Here is a 24,057-nt window from a genome sequence, read left to right on the forward strand (position 1 = left end):
CTTAGCATGATGTTCTCCAGCTCCATCCATTTACCAGCAAATGACATCATTTCATTTTTATGGCTGAGTAAAACTCCATCGTGCATCTACACCACGTTTTCTTTATCCATTCGTCTGTTGATAGGCACCCAGGCTGGTTCTATAACTCGGCTATAACTCGACACAGGTGCCTGTGTCGTCATAGCGTGCTGACTTTAGGTCTTTTGGATAAATACCAAGAAGTAGGATGGTTGGGTCCCTTGGTGGTTCCGTTCCTAGTCCTTTGAGGACTCTCCATCCTGCTTTCCAAAGTACTTGTACTAATCCGCCTTCCCGTCGACAGTGTGTCAGTGTACCTTTTCCCCACATCCTTGCCTGCAGTTGTTTTTAGTGCTATCTTGGTGGCTGCCATTCTAACTGGAATGAGATAAAAATCTCAGGGTAGGTTTTATTGGCTTTTTTCCAATTTCCAAGGATGTTGAAGATATATTTGTTGGCATTTGCATTTCTTCTTTTGAGAAATAGCTGTTTAGATCATTTGCCCATTTGTTGATTTGTTGATCTACTTTTTTCTTTTTTGGTGGGGGGCAGTTTTTTGAGTTCTTTATATTTTATGGATATTCATCCCATGTCAGAAGAATACTAGCACAGATTTTCTCATTCTGTGGACTCTCAGTTCATGCTTTTTTGTTTCCTTTGCTGAACAGAAGCTTTCTAGTTTGAGGCCATCCCACTTATTGATTCCTGGTTTAATTCCTTGAGCTTTAGGAGTCTTGTTAAGGAAGTTGGTGCCTGGGCCAATGTGTTGGAGTATGGGCCGTGTCTCCTCCTAGGACCTGCGGCGTTTCTGGCCTAATTCCCAGGTCTTGGATTCACTCTGAGTTGATCTGTGTGCAGGGTGACTGAAGGACCAGTTTCATTCTACGCGTGGACATCCAGTTTTCTCAGCACCGTTTGTTAAGAAGGCTCCTTTGTTGGACAGCACACTACTCTATCTGTGTGGGCTTGTGTTTTAGTCACCTATGGCTGCTGTGACCCAACAGAAACCATTTAGAGGAGGAAAAGTTTACTTGGGGCTCTGCACTGAGCTGAGGGTAAGGCGGAACATCAGGGTGGAAGGAAAAACAGCTCAGGCCGTGACAGGAGGAAGCAGAGGGTGTGCTCCGCTTACCAGGGACAAAATATACACCCCAAAGGCATGTCCCCAGCGACCCACCTCCTCCGGCTACACCCCAGTCAGTCCCTATCAGTGGATTAAGGCACTGGTTGGGTTAAAACTGAGGAAACAGAACCAGCAGTTCCCACTGTCCACACACTCTCCATACCCTCCCCCGCCTCTCCCTCTCTCTCTCCCTCTCTCCCCCTCTCCCCCTCTCAATCTCTCTCCCTCTCTCCCTCCATCTCTCTCTCCCCCTCTCTCCCTCTCTCCCCCTCTCTCCCTCTCTCTCCCCCTCTTTCCCTCTCCCCCTTTCTCCCTCTCTCTCTCCCTCTCTCCCCCTCTCCCCCTCTCAATCTCTCTCCCTCTCTCCCTCCATCTCTCTCTCCCCCTCTCTCCCTCTCTCCGTCTCTCTCCCTCTCTCTGTCTCTCTCCCTCTCTCCCCCTCTCTCCCCCTCTCTCCCTCTCTCTCCCCCTCTCTCCCCCTCTCTCCCTCTCTCTCCCCCTCTCTCCCCCTCTCTCCCTCTCTCTCCCCCTCTCTCCCCCTCTCTCCCTCTCTCTCCCCCTCTTTCCCTCTCCCCCTTTCTCCCTCTCTCCCTCCATCTCTCTCTCCCCCTCTCTCCCTCTCTCCGTCTCTCTCCCTCTCTCCGTCTCTCCCCCTCTCTCCCCCTCTCTCCCTCTCTCTCCCCCTCTTTCCCTCTCCCCCTTTCTCCCTCTCTCCCTCCCTCTCCCTCCCTCCCTCTCCCTCTCTCTCCCCCTCCCTCTCCCTCTCCTACACAGTTTCTCCTTTAAGTCACATCTCTCATTTTCTTTTTAACTGTGTTCTTCTTAGAGTTAAAAAACAGTGTTGATGTATCGTTTCACTAAACGTCCCTACTTTGTGGGGATTTCTTCAGTTTTGCTCTAATGCCCTTTTTCTGCTACACAGGAAGGTATTTGTGTAAACCCAGGTCTTTCTTAGTGGTCCTCTGTCCCAGAGGGTCCTCTTGGCTGGCCATCTTCTCAGTCTTCCTGTGTCTGAGGGCTTGGCAGCTTGGGGAGCGTGGGTACCCGAGAACACTGTGATGGAGCCCTCCACTGGAACTTGTCGTGAGCCTCTCTCAGGGCTATTCCTGGGTTCTAGGCTTTGGGAGGACCCCCAAGGAGGTGATGCTCCACCCCCATCACCCCATCAGGGGGGCGTGCTGTCAGTGTGACGTATGGCTACGGAGGTGGGCCTTGCTCCCCTGGCTTGTGGCGGTGATGTCAGGTGTCTGCCCACCCCGCATCCTGAGCTCTGGAAGGACGTCACTGTACATCACACTTAAGAAGTGGGCAGTGATGCCAGTCCTCCCTAAGGGCAGAGTGTCTACACCAGCTACTTAGTGTCTCCTGCAGAGGAGACTCGTCTCTTCCTTATTAATTTACCCATTTGTTTCTGTGTGTCAGTAAAGACACTCACCTTCTATCTGAGGTTGCGCCCCAGCACTACTTGATTTCGTGGCTCAGATCGTTACAGCTGTGGCCATTGGCAGCTCTCAGCCGTCCCTGAGCTCCGCTGGCCTGCACCCCATCCACGTGGGTTTTCTTTTGCCTTTGCATGTTCTTCCTTCCTGGCACTACCAGGTGCTCCGGGCTCATATTGTGTCTTCCCTGCCTCAACCCTAACATCAGCCGTTTCTCTAAGGAGCTGTGGTTCTTTCTATCTGAAAATGGCATTAGAAACCAAGGTTTGGGTCTGAGTGTGCTAGTCAGTACTGGGGTGTAGTTGCTTCTTGGCACTCTCAGCAGGCGGAGCAAAGAAGTGTGTGTGTGTGTGTGTGTGTGTGTGTGTGTGTATGCACGCACGCACATATGCACACACAAATGTGGGTTACTGTAGGCACACATAATCTCTCAATGTGTAACCACCTGTGTCTATGTAAAACAGATGATACTGTATTTACTAGAGTAAAATGGGAAGAAACTAAATGTTGTAACGTGGCCATAATTATGGTGTGGTATATCACAATGAAGGGACAGTTTTCAAAACTACGACAACATAGTACCTTACATTAGAAAGTAGTATGAGTGCATATCACAGTTACACATATGGTAGGATAGATGTGTGTGTGTGTGGATAAGAATTTTAAAGGAAAAATGGAAATGATGGATTATCCATTGCTTCTTCTTAACAGTAAGCTAATATGTTCTTAACTTTGCTTCTGCACTAATACTCAAGTAGTCCTTCCATGTGTTCTTGCTAAACCTGAGTGAAATCCGTGTATTTGGTTTTAGGTGTATGAAATGGGACTTGTTTATCATTTTGAGTCCCAACACTGCAGCACTCTGCCAGGCTCTTCTGGATGCTAAAGGCCTGTTTAAGGGTTCACAGTAACTAAGGAGCGTGCTGACTAGTTGTGCGGTTATGGTCCAGGCTGTTCAGCAGGAAGCCGTCTGTCAACATCTGCAGTCGTGCATTCTGCGAGCAGCAAGAACCCGACGGGTCCAGGGTGTTCTTCGTATCCCCCTCTCGGGTCTCACGCCTGATTGACCAGATGCCACATCTCTCAGGCTTCTGTGATTTCTCAAGCCACAGTTCAGGATACTCCTGGGAATTTCTGGAGGAATCTTTAAATAGAAAAGGTCAAGATGTTTCTGGTGGACATTTTCCTGTCCTCTCGGGCTCAGATGGCCACATAGAGAGGGGCCACGACTGACCGAGCAGCGCTGGAGTGTATGGTTTCAGCCACGGCGGTCTCGGGGCGCGGCTACAAACATGGCAGATCAAATGCTTCAGGAAGGCGGTTGCTGACCGTGTTGAGCTGGTGGTCCAGTGATCACAGCCCCTCAATTATGGCCCTGCACGAGAGCGTGAACAGCAGTCATTAAATAATTATGCCTTTGATTAGTTGCCTTAATTGGTCGTTGCCTTTGAAATATGATAACACAATTCAGAGTTTTATTAAAAAACAATTTTTTTCTAGAATTGTTGAAAAAGATTTCACATTAAAAAAAAAAGGCCTGTAATATATTCTGTTAGAAGAGATTAAGGGGAAAAAGAAGAATCCCCTGTTAGAGGAGATGGGAGGCGAGGGCTGTTTCCCATTATCCCATTTCTGTCTCCCCTCCCCTCCTGCTGTCTGCCTCACAGAGCAGCAGGAGGTCCTGGGGGGGAGCAGGCTGAGGGGTCCTCAGGCAGGGTGTGGGGACCTCTGGCTGCTCCCAGCCCCTGCTTCTGCTCGGCTGCGTGACCACACGCTGCACAGAGATGCACTCACATCATTCAACTTGGAAAACCTGATTTGAACTTTATTTATTTCTCAAGTGAGGAGTTGGTTTGCCATGTGAGAGAGAGAGAGAGAGAGAGAGAGAGAGAGAGTGTGTGTGTGTGTGTGTGTGTGTGTGTGTGTATGCGCGCGCGCACGAGTGCACACATTCAGGTTTGCATGCCGCATATTCAGTCCTTTATGTGAAGTGGGTAGAGAACAGATAGCACTGCTCAGCTGATGACGGCGCCTAATGAAAGTCGAGCATTGCTCACGGCGCCGGGGCCAGCTCCATACCTGTTCTCACCCCTTGTCGTACCCAGAGAGAGTGGAGCCGAGAGCCCCCCCCCCCCCCCCCGCTTCAATTTCCTAACAAGCCATCCTCCAAAGAGCTTTTCCTGCTCAGAATGCACAGCCACCCAGCCAAATAGGGAGAGACATTCCTGTCATTTACTGCTGTGTTTCTAATCCCTACCTGAGAATGTGTCACCCTGAAAACCTGCATTATAAATGTATCACAAAGAAATATCCTACTCACCCTTGCCTCTTGCTGTAATCCCTGTTCAAAGTTATCCTCTGGGTGTTAGACTGGAAAAATGGATTCTAGGGACATCGAACCCTTGATCTGCCACTCAATATAGTTCCAGGCCAAAAGGAAGGCCAGCGCTCTGCCTAATTGGAACTTCTGGTCTCCCAGCGTACCTGGAGGTTTGGCATAGTTTGTATTTTCCTTTCCTTCCAGGGTTAATATTTTCCATTTGAATCTACGCTAGCCCAGTGTGTGGGTTCCTTTGGCCATTTCCAAATAAGATCTCTGAGAAGCCACCAGTGTGGAAATTGTATTTGCTTGTAAAGAAAAAGCTATTCTGAGTTATTACAAAACAAATTAAAATTTTGTCACTGAGGGCTGATCACTTGTTCTGTGAGTTTTGGTCAGTGGGTGTTTTATCTTCTGTGTTTTTCCACGGCTTCAAATTAGGAAGACAACCAGTCTCCCTAGACGCTGGTAATAGCCAAGTTATTTTGCTTCCTGAACATGTGTCCTCTGTATTTGCTTGGCCTCGGGTTTTGTTTAATCCTTTCAAAGGCCCTTTTGAGGGACGTTTCAACATGACTCCTTCTCTGCAAGGCAGCCTCCAGGAAGCAGCCGTGATGTCAGGCCCCTTCACAGCTCAAGTAGTGAGTTCACATAGCGTAAGAATCTTCTGGGTTGCATCTTATGAAAAAAAAATCCACTGCCTTTTTATAAGAGAACAGAACATTTACACAGTCTTGTTGAGCAAATGAACGTTCAAGTGGCCGGCACAAAAGCCATCCCGATCTGTAGCCTCACAATGCAGCCGCCACGGACAAAAGATCACGGGATACCAGGCACACTAAACTGGAAGTGACACAAAACCGCAGCAGTGTCCGCTCACACTGGCGGTGGCTCCTGGGGGATGAGCTTCATACAAAGGGTCCTGGTGCCACTCTCAGCCTGCAGAGCTCCGAGGAGCAGAGGTGTTCCCCTCTGCTCCAGTGGCATTTATACTGCGTCCTCGAAAACTGATGGACGCAGGATCCATGTGGACAGGGAGCCGCTGTCTGGCGAGGTGGTGGTCCCTTGGCTTCCCTTAGAGGTGAAGAATGGGCAGGGCTCTTGCTTCTGTTCCGAGGGAGATGGTTAGGAGTGAGCAGCACAGCTCTTCACCCAGCCCCTCTCCCCGAGGTAAGGAGATCCCATTAGTTCTTGTAATTGATCCGAGGGCCGTGGGGGCCTTGCTTAGCCATCCCAGATGCCATTCACGCAACTCAACGTCCAACATGGCTGAGCCCTGGCTCCGCAACCTCACGCTATCTGAGGGATATTTATCTAATCAACAAAGAGTACTGTCAGAAGGAGACCAGAGGTGACATTAATAAGCCTGTGGTTTCCTGGTACAATGATGGAGGAAGAGTTTAGGACAAACCCCTGCTCATCTGAGCATGCCACCAGACAGAGGAATATTTTCATTCCATTTATAGAGCTCGTCAGAAGAGTCTCACGGGGAAATCCACTCTGTGACTTGTTCTCAGCTTTCACATGCTGTCGTAAAGTAAAATACTATTCTTAGAGAAACAAATTCACAGAAGTTTCCCTTTAAAATTAAATTTCAAATCCCTTGTGATTGCATGAGCCTGTATGAAGAACTGCCTCTTCCAGAACTCTGGAGATGTGTGGTAATTGGGCATTGTTACCTCTGAGCGATTCCAGCTACTCTCCCTTGGTCGAGAAGCGTGATTTGCACATTTTTCCTTTCTCTGTCTCTCTTTGGAAAGATTGTGGCTGTCTGTTAGTAATTATGAGGAGTTGAGTGTATTAGGCTGCACTCATTTGGTCATCTAGACTTCATGCTTTGTAACTATCAGACACCTTAAAGAAATGTCCTTTGAATTAATTGATACTGATCTTTCTTGGTAAGGTGCATGACTCAGGTTATCGACATGCACCCCACCTGCCAACCCGCCGGCCCAGTAACTAGAAAACCAGCTAACAGCCAGGACACTGCTCCACACCAGTGTGTTGGTGCCAGAAGGTGCCACAGTAATTTCTCCCTGTCATTCAAGGATCACCTTATAAATTGGGTCTATCTACACCTTCAGTGGGCATTGGCAGCAGGGCTCTGTGTTCTTCTTAAGGAAATTAACGGTACCACTTTTATTTCCATGAGGTCAACCTTTTGTCTTCTGAGTTTGGTAATGAGTCTGCACACTCAACCTGAGTTCTTCAGAGTTTTGGACCTTTTAAAACGCTCCAAGGGGCATGGTGAGGAGTTTTACATCTCTCCCATCTTAAATTCTCACCCTTCTGCCTAGCTTGCTTGCTACCTCTTGCTGTGACATTCATGTAGCAGTCTTGTGTGTACCACGCAGTTCACTTTCGGCACCAGTGTGGGCATGTTGTCCTGCTGCTGGCTCCCTTTCCCCAGGATGGTTCTGCCCCGCCAGCAGGAGAGCTCAGAAAATTCCATTTAATTTGCAAGCTGATGCGAGAAGAGCGCACACTTGCAGTCTGCACTCGGGCTGGCAATTAGTTTGCACCAGATCTGAAGTGATACGTCACAGGTCCTCACGCCCACATAGATTTGCATTCATGTTTTCAAACATGTGAGCCAGTGCTGAGACATCACGCTCGTTGTATAATTGCTTGAGACAAAATGACGCCCATTTATGGAAGAGGACTTTGCTTGTCCAGTGAGCAGAGCTGCAGGATGAGTGCCAACGGCAGCTCAGACCTGCTGCCTTTGTGTCCAATAACAGGTGGAGTTCAGATATCAAAATGCTAGCTTTGTGAGAAATGGCATTAACAACAAAATAAAACTATTGGTTTCTGAAAGTTAGAAAAAAAAAAGATCTCAGACTTTAATTAAAATAAAAATTACCCAGAAATTTTCATCTTCTGAGCCAGTCCCATGAGGTTTTCAATAGTTGCCACCTATTGCCAAAGTCAGAGACCAGCTCTGCCGACACGTGATGGTCACTAGTGGCACATGGCACCAGGCTGGAGGGCCCCAGGTTCCCTTTGACATGGGGGGGTCTGTTGCCCCTGGAAGTAGAACTAGGCAGCATGGGATGTACCCTGAGATGTTATCGATGATGATGTGATTGTGTTTTCTCGTGGAGAAGCTTCTAAACAAGGCAGCTTAGAGCAATCAATGCCCCAGGAGACAGATGCACGTATCAGGACCTTGGTATCAGCCAGAAAATGGCCATTTGTTTAAGAGGAAGAAAAAGGCATGACATTTTACACATTAAAATTGATTATTTCATCAATAGGTTAATAGAAAACCAGGCTGCAAGTTCACTTCCTGCTTATGCATCCCTCCAGTAATGGGAGACCAGAGCTTGAAAAATGCAAGGCATAAAGCAGCCAGGGGAAAGGCTCCTGCGCTGGGAGTCCCTTCCTTCCAAAGGGTGCCGCCTTGATTCTGCCTATTTATATGTAAATGTTCTAGAAAGAGGTGAGTTTTCCTGTGAGAAGTGCAGCCTCTTAGTTGCTACTTCTTTTTAGAACTTATAAAATACGGGATTAGATGGCAGAGCTTCAGCTTTGACAAATTAAGCACCTACTGAATTCTACAAGTGCATCATGGTACCTGCAGAACCTGGGCTCTACCCTGAATAGTTCTAAAGTCAAGGTCTGAAAACTGGCCAGTGTGGTCCCCCACTGATAATGCATGGTATTTATATTGGAGGGAACCTGAAGACCCCTACCCCAGGGTGGGATTGCCTGGGACAGATGCTCAGGTAGAACCTTGCCAAGAGTAGAAATAAGGGAATTACCCGTGAGGAATTACACGCAGGCCCACATATGGGGGAAAGAGGGTCACATCACTGGTGAGAGAGTGCATTTCTTCTTAAATTTTTTGTCGATGTTAAAACTACAAGGTGATTCTTAGGTGTTCATTTATAATAAACTGACATTTTAAATCAAGAGACAGCTAATGTCACAGCTAGTTTTGCTCTTATGATAAATTCAAAATTTGCATCCTGAACACATAGTGTTTCAGAATTGTATTTGCTTCCTTAAAGGTTTAGGTTTCTCATGTAGCTCTATAGTGTCACTGCAAAGACATCCCATGTGCATAAAAGTGCTTGAGCTGCACTTCAGCAGGACTCATCACAGAGTCCTGGTCATCTTCCCAGCTCACTTTCTGGCCACCAGAATGTGGTACAGGCCCGCCTGCCCCCAGGGCCCATGATGCACTGTGTAAGGTTAGAATTCTGGCTCTGACGCTGCAGCAGGCAAGACTAGTTAACCTGTCAGAAATGCATGGGGTCAGAGAGCTGATCTTCTGCCAGGGCCTTGTGAGTGGAAAGGCCAGCTGTGTGCACGTTCCCCAGCCTGTGGGAAGGCCTGCGTGCCCCAGGTGAGCGTGCCTCACCTCCACGGCCTGGGTTCCTCTTCCTTGGCTGTGCAGGTTGAGGGACAGATGGTCCTGTGGTGTCTTCTTCAGGAGTGTGCGTGACGGTCACTGCACTGGACCTGTCAGTATGTGAGCCTGCATGGCAGGCCCAACCATCCAGCCATTTGGGGTGTGGCTGTCTCCAGCCACCGTGCCCCGCGGACGTGCTCTCCAGGAACATCCACCGAACTCCCCTTCAGTTTTGTGCCGTGTCTCCTGAAGGACTGAGAAAGGTCCTCAACTGCCGGTGTGGCCATCCCTGAGTTGGCCCTGTGAGTGGGGCCGGCAGGGTGCACTACACGTCCCCGCAGAGTGGTCAATGTGCAGCGTGCTGGGCAGGCTGCTGTGCCCGTGCTCAGCTGGCACAGTATCCCACTTCTGCCCCAGCCTCCCTCTGGTGTCTCTCTCTTGGTGAGAGCTGGGGGAAGTGTGGAGCTCCCTCCAGAGCCTGCTGCACCCCCAGCAGTGACAGAATGCACTTGCCCTTCTACAACCGCAAAACTGCACCAGGGTTTTGCTGCTGTGGTCACTGCCCAGCTAAAATCCATTTGGGGAAAACCACCTCCATTTTTTAACAGCTTCTGGTTTTAAAGACCTGTGTTCTGCAACAAAGATGTGAAATGCTCATCATCAGGGTCTGTTGGTTTGAGATGCTCCTAATAATTTGGTAGATCAAAGAGCTATGGCTGCTGGATCTCAGCTCCCTCAAAGGAGGCGGCAGCCCCCAAGGAAAGGCCAGTTTGTGCCCTGCTCTGAGTCCTCTCAGTTTGCAGAGGGGATGCTTGCCCTTCTTTGCCTGGGCATTGCTTTGATTGTGTGCAAACCCAACGACTCTGGCACACCTCTGCCCTTCCCGAGCCCCTCTGTGTCGACAGCGGAGTGGGGGGCCAGGCAGGGAAGGCACCTGTCACCTGCTTGGTGAGACTGACCGCTCGGAGGTGACTGCTCACGTGCTACTTTGACATTTCTTTTCTCCCCTTTTCATTTGTTCTCTTTTCCTTTTTGTTTTCTCTCTCTTTCCCCCGTCTCCCCTCTCTGCTCTCGGGATGCAGCCAAACGCAAAGCGTGGAAACTAAACCGTGTTGGTAGCCTGCGAAATATATACAGCAGCAGCAGCGCCAACACCGAAGGTAACGCCTCCCCGGCCGCCCTCCTTCCCATGCAGACTGGAGATGCAGCCGCCCAGCAGCATGTGCCTTATTGTGTTTGCACAGTCATTCCTGTGGTCTTTCCATCTTTTTGTTTGTGTGTTTTATTTTACCACTCATGTTCCTTTCAGCTTACTTAAATTTTGACCTTTCCCTTCAGTCGTAGAGTAGTGATGTTTAAATTACTTCAGAAACCTATTTTCTCCTCTTTTTTCTTTTCCTTTATACATGTGGGCACTCAATGTAATATTTCCCAAGTTATTACAGTTTTTAAAAGTGTTAGTATCAGGTGTAATGATCTGTAGCCAAATACAATAGTGTGCCGTGACATTTAAGTAACAGTCTTAATTTGTTTTGTGGAAGCAGTCTCCATAATGTCTCTGCAGCTCTAATCCAGAGGCAGGCAGGCCCGGGCCATTTGCATGGGCTGCTATTGCTTGTAAATTCAGTATATTGTTGTGTTTCTAAAGGTCGTCTGGTGCCAAAGTTCACAAATTGACTTGCGTTGCTTTTTTCACCGAAGACAGCCGTCATTGCTTTTGTATAATAGCAGATTGAATTTTTCCCCCACCTTCATTTGAACAACACAATTATAAATTGCCTTTTTTTTATGATTACAAATGTCAGGGGTCAGGATTATTTTGATGCTAGGCAAGGGGAAACCACGCCGTCCGTCCAAGTACATGCAAGGGAGCTGGCGTGGACTCTCTGTGATGCAAAACAGGTCACGGCCGGCGAGCTTGGTGTAATAGGGGGGAATTTTTTTTCACTTAAGTGCGAGCCAAATGGGTCAAGTAATCGCGAGCTCGTGCCCTACCACTAATTGACTTATTTGGGGATGATTATAACTGTAATATTTTTCTTAATGTCACTGTTTTCTGGGCTGTTGATTTTAGCGATTGCCAAGCAGTGGCATTAAATCTCTTGTAAATTTTAAATTGCACACTATTTCTGTAAACAAGTCCCTTCTTCACATCCTGGTCATTAACCTTTGCTGATTTATATCACCGTCCTCTTTTTCTTCCTTTCACAATTACGCCTGTCCTGCTGCCGAAAGCTCTGCTCTCCGCCAGGAAAAGAAAAAAGAATCTGGAAAACAGAACTGTACTTGCACAATGGCTTGTTAAAGAGCCAGTTTTTAATCATCTTTTTTTTTCCATTGCTCAAGGGGGAATTGTCTGCTAAGGTGCCCCAGTGGTGCTTGGCCCGTTGATGTCTTCTTTCCAAGCATTCAGCAAAGACAAAACGGTAGAGCGGGAGAAAGCAGAACTTAGGAAACAGTCACACTCTGTATCTTTTTTGTGCCTTTTAAAAGGGACTGATGTCACTGTTGCTCGGGTGCAGACCATTTCTCTTCCTGGTGCCATTAGCAAACGTTTTTCTTCTATATGCCCACGGGTTTGTCACCACCAGTTGTTTACTGACTTCCAGACTTAAAAACTAGTAAGTTATAAGGTCTGACTTTAAGTGTAATTGAATACAAAATTGGGGGAAAGTAAGGAGGCACACATGGGCTCCCCTTCTGTGAGGGCAGACGTCAGGATGCACAGGCATGCGGACCCTCAGCCTTGACCATTCAGGTAACAGCCCACTGCACCAAGCTGGGGCCGGGAGGGTCCGTGGAGGGAGTGAGGGTTGGAGGAGGCCAGGTCCTCTCTGTGCATACTGGGCAGCTATACAGACTCAGGGTCCCCAAGCCAGCTGTCAGTAGCTCTGACAGGCAGTCCCAGGGACTTGGGGGGAAATAATGACGGCGCAGCCATTTCCCTCTCTCCTGTTCGTCCATTTTTCTCTGTCACAGTAAGTTTCTGTTCAGTGTTCAGCAGCATAATCATCCTTCATTTACTTTGGCTTTCTCTTAAGACTAATATCTGTATGCAAACAGTCTCATTTCACACAACCTTTAGTAGTAGATCATGGAATTCGCATAATTAATTCGATAAATGGTCAGATGCCCTCTGATTTCTTGCCTTTGGATGTATGACATCATTGCATGCTCACCATGACATCATCTGTGTGAAATTTGTGACCTGAGCATTCTAACTTTTGTTGTGACCCTCTGAGGCCTTGTGGGTGACACTAAATGGACCCATCCCAAAGTGGAACCTTTTGTAGGTGCCCTACTTCAGGATTTACTCTGAAGTACCCCTAAAACACCACTGAAATAAGGTTGACCCCAGAGTTAAGCTCTCTGTACATGGTGAGAGTAAGAGGGGAGGAGAGCACACTGTTGGGCTTTCCTGGGGACACAGGTTTGTAAGAGACAGACAGGGCCACAACTTGAGCCCCACAATCATTGATCCCTTTTTATTTAGTGCCTACTTTGTTCAGCCCCTGGACTACATGATCTCCTTTCATCTCCATGGTACCCTCCAGGTAGGTATTGGGTTACAAACAGATGGTAGAGGGTCCCTGGAGACAGGACTTGCCCTCTGTCTCTCCATTTCAGGCCCCACTCACAGAATCACATGGGAGGGGTGATGGATGGATGTCAGGAGTGGCTGGAAACAAGTTAAACATAAGCCTTCATAGAGGTAGAAGCCCATGTACAGGATTGGAAAACAAGCAAAACCAGGTATTTTTTCTCTGTCCCTAGGGCACATTTAATCTCTGAAGCCAAGATAGAGACTTGCCTCAGACATACCTATTTTACCAAGTTTTAGATCTTGGTGGTTTTTTGATAATTTACCTCTTTCTCGAGATTCCTGCCTTCTGCAGGAACGTAACTTTAACTTGTGCATCTCAGAAGCCTGTGAATGGAACAGAAGGTGGGTTAGTGACGATGCTCTGGTTGGTGGCTGCAGCCAGCCTTGAGAACATTCAGCTCTGTCTCAAGTCTTTCTAAGAACCCAGAGAGACCCCTCAGAACAGGGCGGACTGTGAGGAAGAAGGCGGCGAGGGGGGAGGCCTGCTGGGCTGGGTCAGCAGCAACCCTCCAGGGCGGAAGGCCCAGCATCCGCACTCACCTGCCCCTGAACAACCAGAAACAGGCTGAACAGCAGCACAGCAGGTGGAGCGAGGAGACGGAATCATGCAGGTGCCTGAGCTGTTTCAGCAGAAGGGAAGTACTTCCAGTTTGTGGGTGAAAGGGAGACGTGCTGGAACAATGGGCATTTCTTGGGGTGCGGAGCCCACTGCATCTCCTCAAGACAGCAAGGTGCATATGCGCTCACAGGCGTGTCTCTGGGTGACACTTGTACAGGGGTCAGCCATGCCTGCTGTTGACCCCAAGTCAGCCCATTGTCCTGCTCTGTCGATAAAGGTCCATTTCTATGGTTCAGAACTTGCACCAGAAACAGACCTGGGAAGCCCCGGCACTGGCACATCTCTGTGGCACGCGGGCCTCACTAGCTGAATCAGGACCTTGGTTCTCAGTAGGCACCACCAGCAAGAAGCCGCCAAGCTCCTGCTGGAGGGCATCTCCCTGCAGCTCCACCCCAGGCCTGCGTCAGAGGACCACGCCCACTTCCTCCACAGACTGCCAAGGAGGTCACTGCACCCCTGAGCAAGCCTGCGCAGGCCTGACCTCTTGACCATCCCTGCCCCTCCCAGGCACTGGTCACAGTCCCAAGACTCCGAGCAGAGTCGGGGACAGCCAGTGGCAGACACGCACACTGCTCACATCTGAGCTGCCGATGGCTGGTGGGCAGCCTGCTTCTCACGGCATCCACTCCACCAGGATGTGCCACTCCCAGGCTGGGTCCAGGACACCTGGAGGGGTCATACTGCCCCCACTGGCTGCCCTCAGGGTCACAGCAGTCCAGGCCCGCGGCCTCAGGAAGAGGAAAGGTGAGGGTCCTGCGCAGCCCTAGGGGCTCGGGTGGTGGAGGGGGAGCTGCGTCTGGGTCAGGTTCAGGAGGCTCCGTGGCCTGCGGGACCTGGAGGTGACCATGGGACCCAGGGCTGCAGCACATGGCATGGAGTGATTCCTGGCGTCCTGTTGAGGACCTGCCCAGCCACCCTGGAGGGAGATTGTGTCCTCCCTGTTCTATGAGGGCAGTCCTGGTTCCCAGGGACACCAGCTCATGGGGCAGCCCTGGTGCTCCAGGCTGGCGGCAGCCTGCATCTAAACTATGCTCAGTGGAGAACAGCCCTGGGCTGGAGGAGAGAGGGGTGAAGGAGGCCAGAGGGTCAGCAGCCGGCTGTCACCACCAGAGGAAGAGGCTGCCCAGAAGGCGGCTCTGCTCCTCCCTGTGATGGGAGCCAAGGGGACTCCAGAAAACGAGGACAGTGTCTGCAGGTCTTTCTGAGGAACTCCCTGCAGCTCTCAGCAGGCACCAGCCATCTTCCCAGGCCCATGCAGGAGTCCACCCTCCAGACCCGAGTCTCGTCTGTGACCCTTTCCCAGGCTCAGAAGAGGCTGTCCATCCCAAGTTCTCCTGCACGCGCTCTTCAAGCTTTTACTCTTCATTCAGAATTCAGCAAACCTGGTGTTGTTTGTCACAGACAGCGACTGTGGCCAAAAGATGCCCCCAGGCTCTTGAGCGAGATGGTCTTGGGTCATTTCCTCTCCCCAATCTCTAACCCTGGGGCCACTGATGTGTGCTCCATGTGCCTCAGTTTCCCTGCCAGTGTGCTGGGTGGTGGTTTGGAGCCAGTGCCCATGGGAAGCTCTCAGTGCAGGATGGCCCCTCCTGGTCCCTGCCTGGTGTCAGGAGCACCCCTACCCAGGAACCACACATCCTCTGCCCTTGAAAGAAAGTGAAAATGTTCAAACCTGGTTTACATAGCAAGGATAGGCAACAAGAAATGTTGTCACCAAAGGTGTGAGAAGAGACTGGAAGTGCAAACTTAAGTCCTTCCCCAGCTGGTTCCACTGCTGCACCCCCAGAGAAGCATCTGGTATAGAAATTCGGATCAGGAACTCAGAATCAGGCCAGGATCCAGTCCCAACTGTGTGAGCTTGATGTTCCCTTCTCAACCTCTGACATCGAGACAGAAAGCCAGCCTCAAAGAACAGGTGAAGAAAGATTGGAAACCTGGGCAGCCCTTCCCACTGAGCCAGCCCCCAGCAAGGCTGACCGTGGTGGTGGTGGTGGTGGTGGCTATTAAATTGTGGTGCACACTGACCTCCTAGAAAAATAACTTGGGCTCCACAGACAGCACCTGGGGACCATTTTGCAGGCCCATGTTGTGCATAAGTCAAGATAGAATCAGCCAAAGTGAGCAGCCCTGAGTGACAGGCAGCATGGATGCAATCCGTCTAGGCAGGAAGCCTTCATGGAACCTGAGTCTCGGGGCCACCCTTTAGGGAGAGAAGCAAGACAGCTTTTCTAACCCCCGACTTGTGGGAGGAGGAGGAGGTTAAAGATCACCTGGGAACCAAGCACACCTGGAAAGGGAAAGCACCTACAGGGGCACCGCTGGTGCTTGCTGGTGGCCCTGGACAGCCAGGTCTCCTGATGCCCACACTGGGCCCTGGGCAGAGCACACTACCCTGTGCCTGCCCGTCAAGGTGGTGCTCACTTGTTCCTGCAACATGGAAGCCCTGGGGGTGCCTCTGGAGAGTGAGGGCAAACCACCTGAGACACCGTCGGCACACAGCCCTGCACAGTCACTGGAGCCTTCCCCTCTGAACTGGAAGCCCAACCTCGGGCATGAACAAGGGCATCTGGGGCATGGGCAAGGGCAGGAATGTTGCCCAGTGTCTTCTGCATCCCCAAATTTTGCCAGTGTTGTATCAGGTTGGCTGGCTGGTTTCCCGGGAGTTTGTTAGGCACTGTCCTGACTTTAAGAAATGCCCAGCTCCCTGTAGCTCTGGGACCAGAGCTCCCTGAACTGACTTTCTCCACCCCCGGCTCGCAGGTGCTTCCCCAGATCTTCACAATGTGATTTAAGACAATATCTCCTTGGTGTTGTTGGGAGTACCTCCCTGTGCTGAGATTCAGCAGGAAACATCCCAGCTCTGTGGCTTTCCTGGGGGGACTTGCTTCATCATGATCAATTATGCTCTTGTCCCACGATAAGCCCAGCACAGCACCTGTCAGACTCTTGGCTAAACAACATTGGCCAAATTCAAGGCTCCAGAGAGATGTGCCTGAGAACCAGGAGCTGCACGTGCTCATGGTGGCCAGGGTTCTCTTGGTTTAAGGTGGATGACTTCTCAAGCAGGAGGGGGCGTGTTTTTGTATGTCTCCCCCACCTACAGAGGTCTGGGTTCCGCACAGCCCAGGACCATATCCATCGGGCTTTCTTTCACATATTTTCCTACAAAAATGAGGAAATTTTAAAATAAAAATTGGCTCTTTTATTATGGTGGGTCTGGACCGACATCTTAAACGTGGTTTTCATCATAACAGAGTAGAATATCTAAACCATATGCCTATTCAATGTGTGCTTTTAAAGCAGAAATATTGAAGTATTTTACAAACTGTATGACTCAGAAAATCAGCACAAAAGCCCAGAGCTCTGTGTGGCATTGCCTCACAGACTCTCCCAGGGCGTGGGCAGCAGGAGACCCAGATACAGCCCAGATCGCCAGGAACACCATTTCCAACTTGGAGCCAGGGTGGCGGCCACCTGGAGGAGGGTTTCGGGGGTTCTGAGGCTGCACTTCAGGCAGGAGGTCCTTGCTTACAGAATGTAGAGGAGGGCAGCATGTCGGTGTCATCCCTGGCCAGCTGGTGCCTCCCTGACAGATAAGACTGGGGTCAGAAAGACCAGGTGGCCTCACCTGGGCGCTAGTCAGCAGACCACGGAGAAGGAGAGAGGACCCCCACCCCGTGGATGCCCCTGTCCGGGAGAGGCTGGGGACCCACTGCTAACACTGTTAATAGGGTCACAGCCAAAGGTGGTCAGCACTCACGATTACCTGGGGGCTGATGTGCGTGCTGGGACAAAGAGCCTGCCTCTTTCACGACAGAGGGGAGGTGGACAGGGTGCTTTTTTCCCTTGTGGCCATGGCTGTTTAGTCCAGTCACTTTTCAGGGCTGCTGTCGGAGGCCTCTGGGTTGGCGAATCCAGGACTCACCTTGGCCTCCTCGTGTGCTGACCGTCTCCTGCCCGGGCACAGCGGCGCATTCTCTGTGTGCAGTTTCAGTAACACGTCTCGTTTCGTGGTGTGCTTGTCATGAACTGAGGCGAGAAGCCCGTCCACCCTGGGAACTCTGGGTGTGTCCGGGTTCCAGGCTGCGGGCACCTGGGAGTCACCTCTCTCTCAGGACTCAGACTCACGTCCAGCCGGTGAAGACCTGAGCGAGACCCCCGTCCCCCGTGGAGCCTTTCCAGAGCAGAAGAGAGGAGTCCCCCGCCCCCTGCTCCTCAGGCCTGCACCCTCGGGGATCTAGAGATGCCTGTGTTACAGTTTGGGGCCAGGATCTGGGTCACCTTGGCCATGAGGAAAGGACCCTGCAGCCATCCTGGCCCCGGATCCCCACCCCGAGACCTAAACAGGCAGCCGTCCGTCTCCCCCCACCTCCCCCAGATTCCTCCTTGTCAGGTGTCCCTGTGAGAAACAGCCCCCGCCTGGACAGCTGTTTTCAGCTGCTCTAGCCCTTTAACCCTTTGTCTGCTAGGATTCCACAAAAATAATTGATGACTGATTGGCCCATTAACCTTTAAGGAAAAAAAAAGTTTGACAGCCGGGACTTGTGTAATGAGGAGGGATTCCTTGTGAAGTCGGCCTGACGGCTGAGCCGCCTGTCCCCGAGGAGGCAAAACTAGCCCCCCGGGGCCTCGTCTGCATAGAAACTGGACGCAATTAGTGTAATATCCGGTGTTATTAATGTCGTTGGGAATAATTGGGCAGGTTGGTTTCGACAGGTTCATGGTGCTAAAATACTATTATAGTGGACCTTTCCACAGACAACCGTTAAACACGGGAAACGGTTTAAGTCCCCGGGAGCCCAATCACAAGGCTTTATTAAACAGCCAAGCTCAAGAATGTCGCGCTAGGAGGAGGCCCACCGCCCGCTGGCGCTGGGGCGTGGTGGCATCTGGTCTTCCGTGGTCCGGGACTAACTTTGCCTCTTTCCACTTGTGAGGCCACTGCCGTGGGGAACTCCCAGGACCTAGTTCTCATTTCAGGGAGTGAACTGGACGGAAGCCGCAGGTTCCCGCTGTTGGAGCCTCGGTCCTCGTGGTCTGTGAGGGTGGTGCGGGAGGTGCTGGGCTCCGTCGATACCAATGGTCAGCCTCGTGCTGCCAGTTCTTATTGCTGCCATTTTTTTCTCATCTGATAACTCAGATGTCACCACAACGTCACTCTGTAAAGCGCTGCATTTCTCCCAGGCCATTGGTGAGGTGGGTAATGCTCTGTGGGCCACTGAGATTTGTTGAACGTTAATGATGGTGTTCTGTGCACGCGGAAGAAGGGGAAACGTTTGGGTCCAAGAACGGGGGGGAGCGATGGAGCCTGGAGATGTCAAGGGGCAGACTGGGGAGACCAGCAGGAGGTCACCTGGGAGGTACCCAATCCTCGGCCCATCTCCATTGGCAAAGTCAAGACTGACGGTCAGCAGGACAGAAACCCATTTAAAAGGGTGTGGGTCACAAAGGGCGGATAGATGGGCTCTGGGAACTGTGGTGCCAGTGGCAAGAGGAACCTGTGTCCAGACCCAGCAGACACTGGGCTCCCAGCACGTCCCACCCCTGCTCACTGTGCTGCCACCAGCTGTCTACCTGTCCACAGGTCGGGCCCCATGCAAGGGGCAAAGGCACTGCACCTGAGAACCAAGTGGCCCTGACCCTGCCAGGAAAGCCGGAGGACACGTGCATCAGCACCCCCCAGAGCTGGGCAGAGTGGCCAGTGCATCATGCACTCTGATTGGCCAGCATAGGGAGGACCGTCCATCCTGCCCCTGGTGACCAGTGGCCAGGCAGCTAGTCACCCACAAAGGTGGCAGCAGGTCAGTCACCAGCATGTGACCATTAAATTTGCATACTGTGTCACAGGAACCAGAAAGGCCTTGGGTAGTGCTTCCAAAAGCATTCTCCAGCCTGACGCCATCAGGCTGCTCAGGGGTTTCTGGGGGAACTACTTTTAAAAGACCAAGCATCTTGCTCCTCCCATGTCAGGAGGGAGAGAAGATTCCATAAAGCCACTGGGAGACCCTCTGGTCCCCACTGGGCACACCAGGAAAGGTCCAAAGATGGAGAGAGGATCTGCTTACCACTTTAAGATGGGAAGGTACTCAGCCAAGGCAGTGCCTGCAGAGTGCAGCCCATTCCTCTGTGTTTGTATTCCCTGCTGCAGATTCACCTCAAGGAAGCAGCTCACCCCTCCAGGGAAGCCGTGTGCGACTCACGGCCTGAACCAGCAGTGGCTCTCTGATCCGTGTTCTGGTGTTTTATCTTGGTAGGCAGAGAAGATCACAGGGCCAGTATACGTCGTCTCTGAACCCCGACCGTGGGCAGTCACTCCTCAGCCTCCCTTACCCACGAGACCTCAGTCTAGGGGCTTCCACGCAGGGATGCCAGGGGCCTCGTGGGGCTCTGCACCCAGGGTTCAGTCCCTCTTGGGAAGCGAGGTGCCCAGCTGGCTCCTGTTGAAGATCTCAGGTGCAGGGTCACGCCCTGCACAGTCTGGGCATAGGCTTCCATCTGCCTGCCCTGGGCTCCCACCGGGTGGACCGGCCTCCTCTCCAGGGAGCCCAGTGGTCCACACCACAACTCAGCCTGGAGCATTAGCCACACAGCACTATGAGTCAGGGGCACTGTGGCCTCTTTGGGACCTGTTGTTGGTCCCTCTGTGCACAAACCAGACATCTTCTGTCTCCAGGGCTGGGCTGAGATGTTCAGTTAGAACAAACAGAATAATCCATCGTATTTTCCTACACGTATGCTGCCCCTCAGACTGGAAAGGTTGGTGGGCAGACAGGGCCACAGGGCCTTTGTGCGTGCGTCGTCTATACCACAGACCAATCATGATTACCCAGTGACTGCAGTGACCACCCAACTTACTGTTGGTGCCGTGGGTGGTGGCTGCTGTCCCCATCGGTTCCTCATCTTTTCAATGGCCTGTGCTGTTCCAGGTCTAGTTATCCTCTGGTCTCAGATGAGTTGACTCTTGGGGCCTGCAGAATGGGTTTCTAACTGGGGTGAAGCTTGGTTGTGCTCTGCGGGATCGTCTAGGCCTTCTCCTGGGCTGCCCTTTCAGAGTGGACCCTTCCTCGAAAGCCCGTGTCCCGGTGGTTCTCACCGGCCTCCACAGGCTGGAGGGCAGGACTGCGCCCCTCTTGGTGGGCAGCACACCCCTGCTGGCTTATGCCTGCAGCCTCATGTGGTAGGTTAATTCACTTGGGCCTTTACTGTCCTTCTCAATCTCCTATCTTCCACATTTGGACAAAATGGCTTTGTGTCTTCAGCCACAGTGTGGATTAAAATATTGGTCCAGGCGAGACAGGTAGCAGCCCACTACGGGGGCCTCTGCCTCCTTCATCCTTCCACAGAATCCTCCAGTGAGTGGCTGACCCCAGCCCAGTTCGCCTGCCTCCCGTTCCTCCAGGCAGGGCCTTCCTCATCCAGGTGAGCACTCAGGAGAGTCGCCCTGGTGGTCACCACCAGCAAGGCCACACACTGCAGAGAGACAGGCAGGGAGACCCAGCGCTGCCATGTACTGGCTGAGCAGCGAGGCTTCCCGAGGAGGGTGGCCAAGAGCGGGGCACCAGGCTGCTGTGGCTCTCCCAGGGGTGTGGAGGCATCTGCCGAGGGTGGAGCAAGAGCACGAAGGACTCCTGTGTCCTGGGTGTCCTAGGCACGTGTCAGGACAGCGACAGGAAGGGCGGTCAAGTCAGGGGTCAAGTGAGGAAATCTTTGCTCAATCTCATTCCCTAAGAATGTCCCAGGGCCAGGTAAAGAAGGCAGAGAGGCAGAGCAGAGGAAAGGACCGGGCACCGGAGGGAGAGGCACCGGTGTTCACTGACGTGGGAGATGTCAGTAGAGATGTGCGGTAGAACATACGTGTAAGGAGTCGGACACCAGAATTGGGCCACAGGGAGCACCTGTGGGGTTTGCAGGGAGCAGGCTGAGGTCCGGTGGCCACTTGGTTCCCTTAAGTAGATTGTGTATGCCTGATGAATAGAGCCAAGCCAAACTGTACCTTCGTGACTTCATGTGGAAGTTTCGTCTTTGCGTGGAATACTGAGAGCGTTGGAAGTAACTGCTCTTCAGAACAAGGCCCAAAATGGAGATGCTTCTGTGGCACCGTACCCAGATCTCCACCGTGGTTTTTGTCACTTTGTGTCCTTTATCTGTGTATAGGCCTGTGCCTGTCCCTACCCCACAGGGGCATTCGCAGAGCAGCTCTGTCCCCCACGCCAAGTAGCTCTCTGCCTTCAGCTCCAGTGAATGGAGCTCCCAATTCTAGCTGGAAGTCCGAATGTGAAAGCTGCCTGGAAGGCCAGTGAGCAGGAGTCCTAGCTAGGAAGCTAATGGTTGTGATTGTTTTCACCAGATAATCCAATAAATCCTGGTCAGATGGGGCTTTTATGTGTGCATTTGAATCTGCTAGTAGATCTCTTCAGTTCTACCCATAAGTTACCAGGTTTGCTTACGGTCAATCTGCATGTGCTGTAATTCTTTCCTGCCCTGTCAGTTTCCTATAAGTTGTCATAAAATACATGAATTGGGGTACTGTCTTATAAGAATCTGTGCAGAAAGGGTATAATTCATAGTATTAGGACATAAAAGCCCATGGATCAGGAGGCTGGACCTTTTAAGATCCACAGATGCATTGGCTCAGCCTGTAATTGCCAGGTGTAATTGCAGGTCAGCCAGGGAGAAGCCTGTTTGAAAGTCAGTGATTTTTTTTTTAATGAAAATCCAACAAGTCCCCCAGTGTCCAGGGCCTTCCTGGCGTGGGGGAGGGGCTGCAGACCTCCCCGCCCCCCTCCCCCCTTCCCTTTCGAAGGCAGGTGGAGGTTCTGCTTCTGCATGAACACAGGGGTCGCTTATTCTCCGAGCTTAAGGGCAGTGGATGGCACTAGAGCTCCTGCCGGGTCTCTTACTCTCAGAGCACTGGTCACTGGCTGTCCGTAGTCAGGAGCCTGAGAGGCTCCTGTGTTTCCTGCTGCGCTCCGTCCCCTCTCTGGAGTCAGCTTCAGCAGCGGGGATGACGGCAGCCAGCCAGAGCCCAGGGCTTTGTGTACAACCTGGCCTCCCTGGGCACCAGTGTGGCCCAAGATCAGGCCCTCTGCAGCGCCTCCTCACCTTTAGGGGAGTCACAGGCCTTGGAGAGGCCGGGGGAGGCTTGGCCCTCCTGACCAAGGTCACTTTCACTCCCTGAGGGTGGACACTCTATAGAGACCAAAGGGTTTGCAAATGGGCGTGCCCACAGCCCCACCCTCCAGGTGCTGTTGGGTGCAAGACCCACAGGTTTAGGTCCAGCCCAGTGGGCAGTTAAATTCTGCAAGAGCCATGAGGCTATTTTACACAAAGCATGACTCGATTCTTCACAGACTATGTAAGGATGTCATAGGAACGGGGCATGATTTTCTCCGTGTAATTGCCGTTACACAGTATTGTAGGACAGTGCGTTGAGAGGACATGGACTTCCTCTTCCTGGACATTGCCTGAGCCCCACAGCAGTGGGGCTTGCCAGCATCAGTGGGATTGGGAGGAGGGGTCTCTCAGCCACCACAGGGGAACTGCATTTCTCCTGAGACTAAAAGGAATGAGGGAAGGTGGCTGGAGACAGTTGCTGTGGCCTTGGAGACAGGAGGCAGGAGTTGGGATAAGTGTCCTCATGGCCAATGCTGCTGGGCGTGTGGCACGGAAGGGCCTTGAGAGCCGCTGAGGCCAAGGCTGGCAGGAGGGCCTCGGAAGCTGGGCCAGAGGAGCCAGGAACCCAGCAGGTGGGAGCTCTGTGCCCTAGACACGAGCCACTGAGTGGCCATGTGCAGATGGCAGAGAAGGTGCCTGGATACCACCTGGAAGGTGGGCTCTTCCGTGGCCACAGGGCAGTCATGTAGCTCGTTCACAGGCCAGAGCTTGCAGACCGCTCACCCAGGAGGACCTCGCCCCTGAAGAGCCAGCTTCACGTTTCTTGCTGGTGGTTTGTCGCTGGTCCTGCTCCTCCAGAGTGGTACCTGCTGGGCTGGTACTGGGAATTTAGGGCCAAGGTTTCTGGGCCCAGGCCCTGGGAGGGAGGTCAGGGCACCTGGCTAAACCAGGAGAGACACTCTGCTCTGTAGTGGTTCTCTTGCCCACTGCACAGGTGAGGGACATGTTCCTAGGGAGTGGAGGGATTGGTCCAAAGACCAAAATGGGGTAGATGGTGTTGCAACATGTGGTCTCAGAAACATGCCCCTCAGCAGACTGCAAGCCTCAACTCGACCCTTCCAGTCACCTGGAATTCTGCTCTCTGGTCTGAGGATAGTAGGAACTAAAGCTTCTTCCACCCTGACAGGTCCTTTGCCGTGGAAGGACAGAAGTCTCTGGCGTCCTGAGTGCTGCGGTGTGGCTGCGTCTGCGCGCAGGCGCTGCGCAGTAACTAAAACCCAGTCCTGAGATGAGCCTCGCTAACTTAATCTTCCTCCCACAGATACGATGGTCAGCAGTAAGTCACAAACTTATTCTCCTAAGTTGCTTGGTCTGTGCCCAACACAGAGACACTGACATCACACGCTGTTTCTCATTTTTCCCTGTCCCCGAGCATCGATTGAAACCTAGCTAAGCCTGCTGGC

The 24,057-nt window shown here is 51.8% G+C and overlaps 1 protein-coding gene across 9 annotated transcripts in view; it reads left to right on the forward strand.

Annotated features, from left to right (window-relative positions):
* Agap1 (ArfGAP with GTPase domain, ankyrin repeat and PH domain 1) overlaps positions 1–24,057 on the forward strand; it is a 476,885-nt gene that overhangs the window by 384,851 nt on the left and 67,977 nt on the right. The gene's annotated exons all lie outside the window — the stretch shown is intronic.

The sequence above is a fragment of the Urocitellus parryii genome, chromosome 1 (genome assembly GCF_045843805.1).
Source record: "Urocitellus parryii isolate mUroPar1 chromosome 1, mUroPar1.hap1, whole genome shotgun sequence".
Classification (NCBI taxonomy): Eukaryota; Metazoa; Chordata; class Mammalia; order Rodentia; family Sciuridae; genus Urocitellus; species Urocitellus parryii.